Consider the following 14,947-nt stretch of genomic DNA (forward strand, 5'->3'; position numbering starts at 1 on the left):
ACAAAAAATATTTAAATTGTTCGTACCATTTAAAATCTGACTATTTTTAAAGTATTCATAAATATGTTTCCTTGAAAAACAATGCTTAAGCATACATTACATCGAATTTATCAATTATTTTCAAGAACTAAGTCTTGTCAGCAGCAATGATTTGTGCCGAGGTCCAAACACTGTTTCACTTTCGGTTTGTCTTAGTAACTGCATAGGAGAGTTGATTAAAATCAACTCCCAAAAATCTTATTTGAGCGACTTCTTTTTATATTGGAGAATGATTATGGTGACGTAAACCCTCATGAAATGATGTATATACATTTGTTAATTTTACAATTAAAATGATAGATCAATGAAATAGCGCGGAACTTTTGACCACAGCATTGGTAAATCTTCTGAAATATTATAAACCCCCTCAATCGTATCTGTATTACACATTTATTTTTACTATCCAGGTGTTTAGCAAGGTGTATCTTAAAATCTGAAACTGACAAGGACTGGCAACATTATATAAATAGTGCCTGTTTGGGAGGGTAACAGTTGAAATTGACACCCCGAGAAAACCATTGTCAACCGACGCGAGGGGTGTCAATTTCAACTGTTATCCTCCCAAACAGGCACTATTTATTTTGTTATACTGAATGTCTTTTTTAAAAATTTTAAGAAAATTTTACTGCTTTTATATAGGAATAACGTGAATTCTACAGCGAACCGTACGCGCATAATTTTCGCGCATGTAACATTTTTTAATGTTACCCGTTGCCAAGTGCGTTGCTAACGCTGAGGGTAATAGTAAATATTATTAACTGCGTCTTAACCAATCAGATTTCAGTATTTAACATGAAAGTATAACAAAATAAAATATCATATTTTATTTCAAAGAGAGAACAGTAAAAACTGACGAAGTTTATTTTTTGATGCTGGGTATTTGAATTAATAAATATATTAGCAATATACAATGTAGTGGAGAAATTTCTGGAAACAACTAACTTGCATTCGAACTATTTGTTATAGCATCGAATCATGATTTTTTGAAGTATACAGTCTCAATTAAGTACTGTTCAAAGCATAAGTTCGTAATTTTTTGTCCACGATATACAAAGAAGTCAACTATTCTGAATGGGACAATCAACAACAAACTAATGTTCTATCTGTTACGCCCTCTTTCCACCTATTTGAACAATGATTTATCTTTATCATATAAAATATCGCATGTGAATCAAATTTCTTTAATTAGTGCAAGGATTTTTTTTAAACCCACAGGTACATACATACATAATGCATGTAAAAGTACTGTCCTTTAAAAAGATTAGATTCTTTTAATCTAAATTCGTACATGTACATATATTAATCAATGCAATTTTTAGAAGGACTTTGAAATTTATATTATTTCAGATGGAAAACAAGCGGCGTCTTGATGTAATGAGAGCTATTCAAGCAGAATTGCTGGTTAATTACGATCATTTTAGTAAATTTATATCATTTAAAATTACACTAGTTCTTTAATACTAGCATTACAACAAAACATATCATGCTGAAATGATTCTTGAGAATATTTTTCATTGCAGGCGAAGTTAAAAACAAAGAGATGGGAAAAGATTTACAGAAGCAATAACAAAATTAGAGGTATGTTCATATAGTTATCAGAAAATCCTTAATATGAACTAATTACATTTTTTTTTGGGGGGGGGGTGTATTTCTTTTACAATTTTGCAATTTGAATCCTATTCAAAATTTTCTTATTAAATAGTTTATCGTTCAAACTGCCTTATTCTCGTGACTCTAGCACGGCGTATATATTTTAACGATTTTATTTGACTATTTTTCAACAGAAAGAAAGCGATGAGAGGCAAAAACTAGCAAACGACGCACGGGTAACTATCAAAATTATATTTTGTAACACAACATTTAACATAAGATGTGAAAAGAATAATTTTGTTAAATTCTAAATTTATTTATTACCAATTGTTATTTCATCTTCATTCTTTTTGCAGAAAACAGAAAAGAGAGAAAACCTTATACACCAAATTTTTGTGGAATTGGTGGTAAATATTTCATCATATTCACAAATTTTAAACATATTTGGCTAATTGTGATTCCTGTACATGTAACTAGAAAATATATGATATAGAATTTCTTTGCAGCGAAAATACGGAAGCGGAGAAACCCACAGATGGCGAGAAAAATAATGGTTGGTGATTTAAAAATGATCACATTTCTTTAACACAACATTCTCAAAATATTGTAACTGTTGCAATGTATGCCCTCGGATCTTAATTTTCCCCCGGGGCTGAAGGGGGGGGGGGGACGAAAACCCATTGAAAAAAATTGGTGACTTGACTATACATGTTTGATTTTATTTTCAAGAAAATGAGGGTGGGGAGGGGCCTTCAGACTTCCCTAATCCCCTCCCCCCCCCCCAACCCGTGTATGCAGTTTATCTCACCTTTGATCAATGATTTTTGTTAACGTTTTAAAATTCCAATAGATTGCTGTTGTTTTTAACTTTTATTTTTTTTTTTTTTGTAAATTAAAGACTGAACTAAAGGAACAAAGAAGAAAGCTCCTAAAGCTTCAAGGAGAGCTTATTGTGAGTATTCGTTCATTCCTTACAGAGTACATATATGTTTAAAGTCAATTATGAAAAATATGTGCGGTTTGTTTTCTCCGATCATGCGCGGATCCAGAATTTTTTTTTTTCCAGTTTGGGGGGGGGGGGGGGGGGGGGTCCGACAGTTATTTGAGTTTGCCCGGGGGGGGGGGGGGGTCGAGGCATATTTTTGGTAATTTCATAAAGTAAGTCAAATACATTAACATTCTCTACTGGATAAAGAAATATAAGAACCATCTTATAAATTTATAGCATTAAGTGATTTTTAATAGATTAATTATCTCCCATATCAAGTCTTTCTTTGACAATTTATACACTTCTAGCTTACATGTACATTTTATAAGTTTTCCTTCGTTTTTTTCTTCAATAGCAAAAGTGTGCGGAGAAAGAGAAGTTTCGAAACATTAAGAAGATTTACCAGGAAGAGTTGTTGGTTAGTGTTTGTCACTCTTCAGAAATAATCCTTATGCATTTGTTAAGGAAAAAGTCTTTGTTAAACGCTTTGTTTATTTTAATTAATATCTTTCAACTGCAAAGTAATGAAAAAAGGGAGAAGAGTTGTGTATGCATTATTGCATGATTAAAGCACACCCTTCCCATGAAATGGTTATATTTTTATGTTTAAACAGGCAAAAATTAGAAAAACAAAAGTTCCGCCTTCTGAGAAAAGAGTGTCAGCAAGAGTTGACGATCAGTACTTCATATTCTAAGGAATAAAATTAGGGATATGATTAATTAATTACCTTTCGTTTTTAACATTTACGTTTCTATGTTTTAATAGAAACCATTCAAAGAAAGAAGAAATGCACCAAAGGAAAGATGCGTATCAGCAGGAGTTAATGGTCAGTACTTGATATTCTGAGAAAATAAAATTCGAGATAATACTAATTAATTAATTACCTCTGAATATCTCACGTTTAACGTTTACGTTTTTATCTTTTATTAGAGACGATTTAAAGAAAAAGAAAAAGTCCGTCAAACGAAAGAAGCGTTTCAGCAGGAGTTGATGGTCAGTATTTCATATTCTGAGGAATTAATTCGAGATCTATATGATTAATCTATTAACTTCCATTTAACGTTAAGGTTTCTATTTTTCGATAGAGACGATTTAAAGAAAAAGAGGAGATACGCCGAACAAAAGAAGCGTACCAGCTGGAGTTGACGGTCAGTATTTCATATTTTTAGAATAAAACTGAAGATATCATTAATTAATTACACTCCGTTTGACGTTTACGTTTCGTTCTTTTAAAAGAGACGATTCAATGAAAAGGAAAAGATCCTCCAATAGAAAGAAGCGTGTCAGCAGAAGTTGACAGTAAGTATTTCATATTCTGCGGAATAAAATTTGATATCTCATTAAAGGGACTTGGACACGATTTAAGATCAAAAATTTCATTTTTATTTTTTATGTATAAAATGATTTACTAGTGCATTTTAAACGATGGACCAAAATATTAAATATTTAAGTCAAGTTACAAGCGAGATACAGAGGTAAGAATTGGTTGTTATGTAAACAAAGCTCGAGTCTTATAGTTGTTTACAAAAAAATGTAATGTAGAGAATTACCATTTCTTTGACAAAATGACTTGTAAAAACAATTTAAACTAATTCAGAATCTTCATAAATACTATTATCAACAAAAGAAAGATACATTTGATTGAAACTTGCACCGATACAACACATATGTAAATTTGACAACATTCGGGCTTTGTTTACAAAACAAAGAATTATGAACTCTGTATCTTGCTTATGACTTAATATTTGACTTTCAAATTTTGACAAAGCATTATAAACTTCTATATTTATCAGTATAAACATTGAAAATGGAAAAATAAAATTTGAAAATTTTAAGTCAAATCGTGTCCAAGTCCCTTTAATCAATAACCTATCGTTATCTTTTACGTTTCTTTCTTTTAAAAGAGACGATTCAAAGAGAAAGAAGAAATATGCATAATGAAAGAAGCGTGCCAGCGAGAGTTAATGGTCAGTATTTCATATTTTTTAGGAGTAAAATTCGAGATATCATAAATAAATTACCCCCCGTTTTACGTTTGCGTTTTTGTCTTTTAATAGAGACAATTCAAAGAAAGGGAAAAGATCCGCCAAATTAAAAAAGCGTATCAGCAGGAGTTGATGGTCAGTATTTGATATTTTGAGGAATACAATTCGAGATATGATTAATCGATTATCTATCCTTATAGTTTATGTTTCTTCCTTTTAATAGAGGCGATTAAAAGAAAACGAGGAGTTGCACCGAATGAAAGAAGCGTTGCTGCGAGAGCTAATGGTCAGTATTTGACACTTTAGAAATATGAATATATAAAATGAAGGAAATTTTTATTTGCCCCCCCCCCCTTCACACGCACAAGTAACCATATTAACCATTATAATAATTTTGTTTTAAACTTTCAAATATTCGAGAAAAATAGAGGAAGTGAGAAACTTCGATATTGTTAAAAAAGACACATATTACCAAGAGTACTAGTACAGTGTATAATCAAATTTCTAGAATAGAAGCTCATTATCTCATTCAGTGTATTAAAAAAATCAGCTCTTTACTCTAGTTTGATTTGATCCCATAGCATTGACCCTTTGCGGTAACTAGATTATACTGTTCTTTTGTACAACAAATTGACATAATATGGTAAAATATGTTGTTATACTTTCATGTTAAATACTGAAATCTGATTGGTTTAGACGCAGCTGATAATCCGTTCTATTACCCTCAGCGTTAGCAACATACTTAGCAACGGGTAACACAACGAAATGTTACATGCGCCAAAATTGCGCGTGTACGATTAGCCGTAAAATTCACGTCATTTCTATATAGAAGCAGCAAAAAATTCTCTAAAATTTAGACATTCAGTATAATAAAATAAATAGTGCCTGTTTGGGAGGGTAATAGTTGAAATTGACACCACTGGAAAACGCTTCGCGTCGGTTGACAATGGTTTCCTCGGGGTGTCAATTTCAACTGTTACTCTCCCAAACAGGCACTATTTATATAAGGAATAAGGAATCATTCTTTGAGTATTATGAGGTAATAATTTTGGTCGGGGCGTGATCAAATCCAATAAAGCCCGAAGGGCTTTATGATAGATTTGATCACGCCCCGACCGAAATTATCACCTCATATTATTCAAAGAATGATTCCTTATTACTTATATTTATATAATTTTAAGCCATCGTACAATTAAATCTTTAACTATAAATAAACAAACCCCACCGGCGCCTCAATTTGGCGTCATTTGTATTATGGGTTATATAGTACAAAATCGATACGTAGTGTTATCACAGACAAAGACACTGGATGATGTAAATATATAATGTTATGGCAACTGCTTTTTAACGCTATTTTAGATGGATTAGTGACTTTTAAATAATAGAATGTTTTAATATTTTCAATTTTATAATCATAATTGAGTTTTGTTGTTTATAGACGTACCACAGGAAGAAACAAAAAGACAAGGAATGCTTTGTTCCGAGAAAGCTATTTCTCTTTAATATCGACACATTCATCTGTCCTCAAATGGTACGTTTTTAAATGCTTACATGTATACTTATAACTTCATTGAACAAAATAAATTAAAATCTATTCGTTTTTTTCCATTAAAATGACAAAAGTGTTTAGAAGATTATCAAAGGCTATTAATTGCTGTTGATGTATCAATGGCAATAGTTATAAAAGATTATGAAAGCTTAAACCGTGTGCTTCGTTTAATAACATATAACCATTATAGTACTTATCCCTATTTATGACTCTTCTTAGCCCGATCGTGTGCAACAAAATGAAAATAAGGAAGACACTGTAACATTATGGTGCCCTGATTCCGTTTATTTTAATTCTGTGTGAATGCTTTCGATGTCTTAGTGTTTTGCCTGTGTATCGGTATGATTCCGGTGACGAGTATGACGTAGCATTTGACCTGTGTATTATGCATTTGTTATTTAGGGCCTAAATATTTTCATATAAATAAATAATCTTTATTATTGGTACCTTTGCCCGTCGGGAGTCATCTCCAACTTGAAGTAGTTTGTTACGACAGGCAGTGGACTTCCTGTCGTTCTTTGTTTTTCACACACATGCCTTGGTTGTTTACGTTGCCGCAATTTTTCTTATTCATCTTTCTTGGAATTACCCATAGTTCCGTATTCTATTTTTGTAACGAAGTACCTTTTGGCGGATAAATGTAATTTACTTGTTTATATCGATTATAAAATACTTAAGTTATTATTTTTGTGCTTAATAATTAACTTTAAATTGTTTTACTAATTTACTGTAGTGTAATATTTTCACGTTAATTGAAACGAGACCGAGATTCTTTTACGGGATGGGGATTAACTATGATTGGATAATCTTTTTAACGGGATGGGATTAACTTTTCTCGCATTATCACCGGTGTGAGATCGGTTTGTCCGGTGTGAGACAGCAGTGTGAGATTTTTCTGTCTTACACTGTGTATAACTACGCTGTTTTAAAACGTAAACAAACGTTGTCTGCTGTAGGGAAATGCAAAATAGTGCATTGAGATTATCCATTAAGTAATTGTGTTGCATAATTAATTACAATTTTTCATATTTTAATTGAAAAAACTGTCGTATGCTTTCATTTAACTTGCACTATTTGAAGCACGCGGAGGGATAAACCGAAAGTAATCTTTTGAACGTCATAACAGAAAGTTGTCAAACATCATTTTTTAAGCTAATATAATGCGAGAAAAATAATCATTCATTATATACTCGTGTGGGATAGTGAAATTCCACCTCGGGGCCAAGATTCACGGTCTAGGACTCGGCAAAGCCTCGTCCTAGACAGTGAATCTTGTCCCCTCGGTGGAATTTCACTATCCCACACTCGTAATAATGAATGATTCTATTAATCTTATTGGTTGTAATTTGTCGTCTGCTTTTAGCACTCTATAAATACACGGAGACTGAGAAACGGGTGCTCTCTCCTTTTCGTTGTGTGTCGGGAAAGTACACACATATTTTTGCAGCATATTATAAGGTGCGTACTGTTTCAGTATCTAAGTGACTGAAGTACATTTATAGTGATAGGGTTTAATTAATTATTATTACTAGTTATAGCGCTAGTTTAATTCATATTTACTAGTTCAGTACTAGTTATTTCGATTTATAGAGAGTTAGGGAATATTTTCGCTGTATACTAGAAGTAGTAGTTGTAACTAGTAGCGGAGATATTTATTAGGGCCCCGCAAGGATTTGCAAAGAGAGATAACTGCTGATTATGTTACCATTCTATACTTGGAAGGCCGTGCAATATTTGTCTTTTGGGATTAATTACGGTAATCTCCACAGGAAGAAAATCCTAAGCTTTATCTTTATCTGTCACATTAAGATTAATTACTGCACTGCCTGTGTTTGCAAATGAACTTTGTTTTGAAGTTAAGGTCAATTTTGAATGATGTGTAGTATTGTGTACATTCTTTGAAAAATGGATTTAAAATATAATATTCATACTTTATTTTGGTTAAAATACCGTACACAATGATTTATGATAATTTTATTGAATTCTAAAATCAAGATATATATTAAGATATCCTTTTTCACTATTTAATTTTTTAATTATTTAGTTTATTTTTTTCTGCCTTAATGCTGTTAATTTTAACAGGTAATCAGATAATAACCCCATTCTGTCATTTCTGGAAAAAAAATGTTATTGTAAATTTAGAAGAAAAGGATGAGAGAACAGAACAATTAATCCCCTGGTATTAATTATCTTGCCTGCTGCAGACAATTTAGAGGTTTATCTCTATCTGTCATATGAAGATTAATGAACACCTTTGTCTGCAACTGATGTTTGTTTTGAAGTTGAGGTCAACCCTGGTTGAAACAATGTATTTGCATTCACTGAAGGCTTGCATTTTATAAAATACCTGTTTAAATCTTTTTTAAATACACATTTAATTTAGTTTTTTTTTATAAGACATGAGGTTATTCCTGTTTTATGCAGATACAAGGTTACTATTTAGAGTTTTTGGACATTCAGGAATTATCTTGAAATTTTAAAGAAGATTCAATGTTGATATAAAGAGGATGGATTTCAAAGTTTTTTTCACTTCTCTATATTAATTGTCAAAGCGGGGTCCTTCCTGACTGGTCAGTTTTCTAGTTCGCATTTTATCGAGAGCCTTTAAGTTTTATTTTGGTCGGGGGATTTTACGTATAGGATATAACTTTGTGTCGGTAATTGTACCGATTTTGCCATCGTCCCAAGGGTTGAGACTTGTCTGATTTTCTTTTAAAACGGCGTTGTCATTTATGTCATGTTATTTATGCATTATGGTTGAATAAATTATAAACTTTACATTGTTTTGTTCTCAACACAAGGCAAGCGTTCCGAGCGTTACAATTTTGGCATCCACGGCGGGATCCGTTTAAAGTTTACGGGTCCTGTGATCGAATCATAACAACGCTCTGTCTTGGTGTTTGAGAAACAATAATTTATTAATTCGTTAAAACAAAGAAATCTAAAATCATCAATGGCTGGTCGGAAGAGTAAACGAAACAGACGTGCTTTACAGGAGTCCAGATCTGCGTCACGAATTTCTTGTTCACCCGTTGATTCTGCAACAGATATAGACACTGTATGTAAAACAATCGATCAAGAGAGCCAAGGATACAATTTGGAAACATAATTCAACGTCAGAAAGTCAGCACCTACGTGTATACCAGATAACTCAAACGCAAGTAATGTACTTGTGAGTAAATCTGCCCATACTACGGGCGATGGGTCAATTTTATGTACAAATGCCGTCTCAAGTACAGTCTCAGTGGCTGTGAGCACAGTTAATCAGCCAGATACCGAAGCCTGCACAATTATGTCAGAGCGTGTTCACATAAGCGTACGTAGACCAGCTCATCACACAACAGTTTTACCTGTGAGCTCAGATACTGTTCCACTTACAGTGAGTTCATGTACAGGTCGTCCTGAGATAGTGTTTACAGACATGAGAGTCATGCAGACTGGATCATACCCAGCAATAAACTCATCTCCATATATGACACCTGCACTTCCTTCCGTGATGCAGACAACTGGTCCTATGCTTAGGTTACCTACCAATACGTACACTTCAGGTCTAACTCAGAGTTCAGCTTTTGTGCCTGCATCCTCAAACGAACGAGTGCCTGTGAGTTCATGTGCAGGTTATGCGGGTAATTTAGCTTGTGCTTCAATGACAGAGTTTGCACAACGCCCCGACCATGTTGGTTTTCCTACAACCCCTCTTGCAGGTCCTGAACCTGTAATGGTAAGCCAGGACTATACGAGACAAATACCAGTACCGATTATAACTACTTCCGGATCCGTTGGAGTGACAGATCATAATGCATTGAATGCACTCATAGATATAGTACGGCAATTACAAACCACTGTGGAGCGACTGGGAGAAAACGACAAGAGTCAAGCAAGCTCTGACAGCGCCCCCTTACCCCTGAACGTTAGTAGTGACAGCGACACTTCGAAACCTGAGCTCCTACGGAGGCGTCCTAGCAATCGCACCCAAGTTAAAATACCTCCTTACACTGGAAAAGAGGACTGGACTGTCTGGTTCTGCAGATTCGAAGAAGTAGGAGATAGATACAAATGGTCCACTGATGAGAAGCTCGATCAACTGCTCCCTCGGTTACATGATGATGCAGCAGACTTTGTATTTGGTCAGCTTTCCAAGGATACAAGAAACAGCTACAAGAAACTAACCAAAGAACTGACCAATCGATTTCGTGCAGTTGAAACACGACGAACCTACCTTGCTAAATTCAACAAACAAGTTCAAAAGCCTGGTGAGCGGGTGGAGGATTTTGCTGCAGACTTGAAAAGGCTGTATACAAAGGCACACCCAGATAGAGACTCCAAGACTCGAGATGAGGATCTTCTCAAATTTTTTAGATGGTTTAGCAGATAGAGATGCTCAGTTTCATGTTGAGTACGTCAAGGATCCTCGTGACATTCACGAAGCTGTGTTACAAGTTACAAATTATGAGGAGGCTGGTCGACACCCATCCCCAAAGAGATGTGCTAGAGAGACAAAATCTAGAGCTGATACTGATACAGATTCGGAAGACCAAAACGCAACTCAGAAATCAAAAGCAAAGCCTAAAGTTAGAAATACCACTTTCCACAAGGGAGATAACTTTCACAGATCCAAAGACACTATACAGGCCTTACAGCGACAAATGGGGGAGATTCAGAAATGTCTAGATGCCCTAGCCAAAAACAAGGACTATAACAGTCAGCAGACCGTGCCAAGTGTTATAAGTAGCTCTACTCCTTCAACTGGTGTGACCCACAATCAAACCACAGTACCAAAATGGTCCTATTCAGCGAAATTGTTACTACTGTAAAGGTGGAGACCACTTTATAAGGGAGTGTCCCCTTAGGATTCAGGAGCTGCAGAAATCCACTACTAAGCCTTTAAACCGGAATTAGCCGTCTCTGAGGGTCAAGAGCCGTTTATCCAGAAAACTGACCGACAGACGAACAGTTTAGACCCAACAACAAATCATCAAGAATGTTCTTATTTTGTTTCAAATCGTTTACCACATGCTGATGGAGTATATATTGAGGGAAAAATAAATGGGCTGGCTGTTCACATAACAGCTGATACTGGTGCATCTCACACTATCCTGTCTTATAATGTATATAAAAACCTGGCTGAGACTAACAGGCCTAAACTTAAAGGAAAGTCAAGTTTGCAGGGAACTGGTGGATCCTCAATTCATGTCCATGGGAAAGGAATGTTTGGTCTACAGCTTGGTACTTTGTCTTTGGAGAAAGAATTTGTAGTAGCTGACATCCAGGATGAAATGTTACTTTGTGTTGACATTTTACAGAACCTAGGCGAAGAAAAAGCTGATATATTACTCAGTAAAGGAGTGATACGCTTTCAAGGTCATGAAATTCCGTGCATACAGCGAGGTATGCAAGCAGGTATTACTCTCAAGTGTTTGAAGAGGTCTGAGATACCAGGCAACACGGAAGTAAGCATACCTATCTTTATACAGAGGGCACATGAGGAGGATATATGTGACGACCTACTGTTTGAGCCTAGTGAAGATTTGATGGAAAGAACATCGTTATTGATGGCACTGTCTATAGTGAATGTCAGAGGGAAGATGACTGTTCCCCTTCGCATCCTCAATCCATTCGACGAGACTAAGGTACTTCATCCAGATACAGTTGTGGGTACTGTGGATTAGTTCTTTGGTGTGTTGCGTCGGGTTGAGCAGGTCGACAATCTGACGGAGACACGGAGGTGTTCCAGTGAGTTACCTGGTGATAGAGATTCCAGGTCAGATGTTGTTCCAGTTGATGTCGCTTTATGAGGCTTCCTCACAGTTACTGAGTGAGACTGAAAAGGAAACCTTCACAAGATTTTTAAGACAATATCTAATATGTCTAATATATTTGGACGACATCGTTATTTTAAGTAGAACTTTTGAGGAACATATATCCCGGCTTAGTCAAGTAGTTCAAAGAATTAAAGAAGCAGGATTAAAACTGAAACCCGAAAAATGTAATCTGTTTCAAGATGAAGTTGTCTTTCTCGGCCATAGAGTCACCAAAGAAGGAGTCTTACCTGACAAACAAAATGTAGAGAAAATCTTGAACTGGGCCAGGCCAAATAACGTTACTGAAGTACGACAATTCCTTGGGACTGCCTCTTATTATAGGAGATTTATTAGAGGATTTTCAGCGATAGCTAAACCACTAACTGAATTGACACAGAAGAACCATTCTTTTCATTGGACAGATCAATGCGATAAAGCATTTCTTCAGTTAAAAAAAATTCTCACCGGACCGGATATAATGGGATATTCTGACTCTAAGCAAGGCCATTTCGTTCTGGACACAGATGCATGTGATGTGGGTATTGGTGCAGTATTGAGCCAAATTCAAGACGGAAGAGAGAAAGTATTAGCTTATGGAAGCAGGAACCTGAATCGGGCTGAAAGGAACTACTGTGTGACTGACAAGGAGCTTCTTGCTGTTCGCTATTTTGTTGAATATTTCAAACAGTATTTATTAGGACAGAGATTTGTCCTAAGGACAGACCACCAAGCATTAGTCTGGCTATACAAACTAAGGGAACCTAAAGGAAGAGTAGCTCGTTGGATTGAAATTCTTTCTGCCTATACTTTTGAGATAGAGCACAGACCTGGAACTCGTCATGGTAACGCTGATGGTCTATCCATAAACATATATGCTGGTGAATGTACCAGATTACAGCCTCTTTACGTGGGCCCATGTGTGGTGGTTAAGGTTCACAGTGAACTAGTATTCGAAATACAGATGGATGCCCGTGGGTTTCGAAAAGTAGTGAATCACAATAAACTACTACCATACCGAGGCGATAAACCCCCTAAGTGGGTCAAGAAGCTGGCATCGACCTTAAAGATTTAATATGCAACATATGTATTCTTTGTGTTTATACAAAGTTGTGATGATAGACTACCTAATAAAACATTTTCTATTCACTTGTCTTGTGAACAAGTCTCAACCAGTACCACTGTTAGAAAGGGGGGGGGGGGGGGCTTGTTATATTCCATGTATAGAATTTTACCAATATTGTGTTGGTCTTAAATTTACCAATAATGTGTTGGTTTCATATTTAATTGTTGACTTGATTCCCTTACAGATCTCTCTATCTTTGGTCATAATGGATGTCTCCGCTGGGAAACGTGGTAGAGTGTGGTCCTGTAAGCCCTGTGGAGAGAAGCTATCTGTGACCAACCATGTATACCAGCGACATTTATCTCTTGAGGAATACCCTTTCTCCTGTCGGCTGTGCAATTCACCGCTTTTCAGAGGACAAAGTTTGTAAAACATGGGAAATGGTATTTGGAGTATAAGATGCGGGTGGCAGACGACCCAGAGCCTCCTGTGAGCTCATACCTTCAGATGAGAGACAACACCGCCATGTTGGAGGAGATGATGGTGGTGCTGTCTGTGGAGGATTCGTTGAGACACTGGGAGTCCCGCAGGCGACCATCCAGTCTTCCTCTCCCTGATGGTCCTCCAGTTTCCCTGGCCGCCGCCGCCGTACCACTAAGTGTGACCTCGTTGCTGCCTGTGCCCGTTTTCATCTCTTACTCCCTTCCGTCTTCCACGTTGACTTTCTCGTCCCCGGCAGTCTCCCTTTCAGCAGTCTCCCTTCCAGTAGTCTCCCTCCCAGCGGTCTCCCTCCCATCCTCGGCAGCCATTCCCCCAAGTCAGCGTTGGATTCTTCCCTACCGGAATTATTGACTGAGGAGGACCAACAACTTTTGGACGAGTTCATCGTGAGGGAGCCTTCTTCCACTGAGGTCGAGCGGAATCAGAAGACGGAGAGCCTGGAGAGAGAGGTGGAAAGGCAGCGGCGAGTAATTGAGGAACACCAGGCTACCATTTCAGCCTTGAGGAGGGGTAGGGATGAGGCACCTAAGTCATTCCATGTTGGTCCGGGAGAGGATAAGCCCTACAACCCGCGTCCACAGAGGTCATCGGCTCCTCTCATGAGGTCTCCTAGGAAACTACAGTCGGTGGTGCGCGTGGTTACCAGACCGATTCGTCCCAAGCCCCAGCAGCGTCCCTGGCACAGATCACCGTTGGATGACTTGTTTCAGCCGGACCGTCCATTCCGTAAATCTAACAAGAGACATTAGAATGTGTAGTTAGATATTGATTGAATATATAGATAGGTTGTGTAAGTATTTGTTCACGTTAATTTTGAGCCAGTATTTTTCATTCTTGATTTTTTTAATTTACTATACAGCTTGGATAAATATTAAATATTGTAATCTTTTACTTATTAATACATGATAAAAATAAATGCTGGGGAATGATTGTGAAATTGGTGGCATTCTTGTATATTTGATTGAGAATTGTTAATTGATGTATGAATAATTAATATTAACCATAGTTAAGAAAAATGTATTAAGAGTATTGAATTGTTTTTTTTAATAATTGATCTTTGCTGGAAGTCTTCTTTTTCTTTTCTTTGTGCTGGCATTATTGTAGATGGCTATGTATGATATTTTTCATTGTCTGATTCTGTTTGATTGATAAATGACAAGTGTATTTTGTTATAATAATGCCGTATATGAGGTGAAATAATTATTTTAAGTACAGTATATATAGTTCTTTACTGTGTGTGAAAAAGGTACTTGTATATTTAATATGGTAGACATGTTGATTGCCAGTCTACAAAGTTATTATTCAGTTTGAATATTTGAATTATTATGACCCAGTTTATAGTTCCAGAAAAGTTGAAACCAGAAATTCTACAATTATGTCATTGTTCCTTATTATCTGGACATTTTGGGACCAAAAGGACCAAGCATACG

The 14,947-nt window shown here is 36.1% G+C and overlaps 1 long non-coding RNA gene across 1 annotated transcript; it reads left to right on the forward strand.

Moving 5' to 3' along the window:
- The first annotated feature begins 4,671 nt into the window (after nucleotides 1-4,671).
- Nucleotides 4,672-6,876, forward strand: LOC105338618 (uncharacterized). The gene is made up of 3 exons (XR_010711530.1): nucleotides 4,672-4,738; nucleotides 4,827-4,889; nucleotides 6,042-6,876. It is a non-coding gene; the product is annotated as an uncharacterized lncRNA (long non-coding RNA).
- Nucleotides 6,877-14,947: the final 8,071 nt, after the last annotated feature.

Source organism: Magallana gigas, chromosome 3 (assembly GCF_963853765.1).
Source record: "Magallana gigas chromosome 3, xbMagGiga1.1, whole genome shotgun sequence".
Classification (NCBI taxonomy): Eukaryota; Metazoa; Mollusca; class Bivalvia; order Ostreida; family Ostreidae; genus Magallana; species Magallana gigas.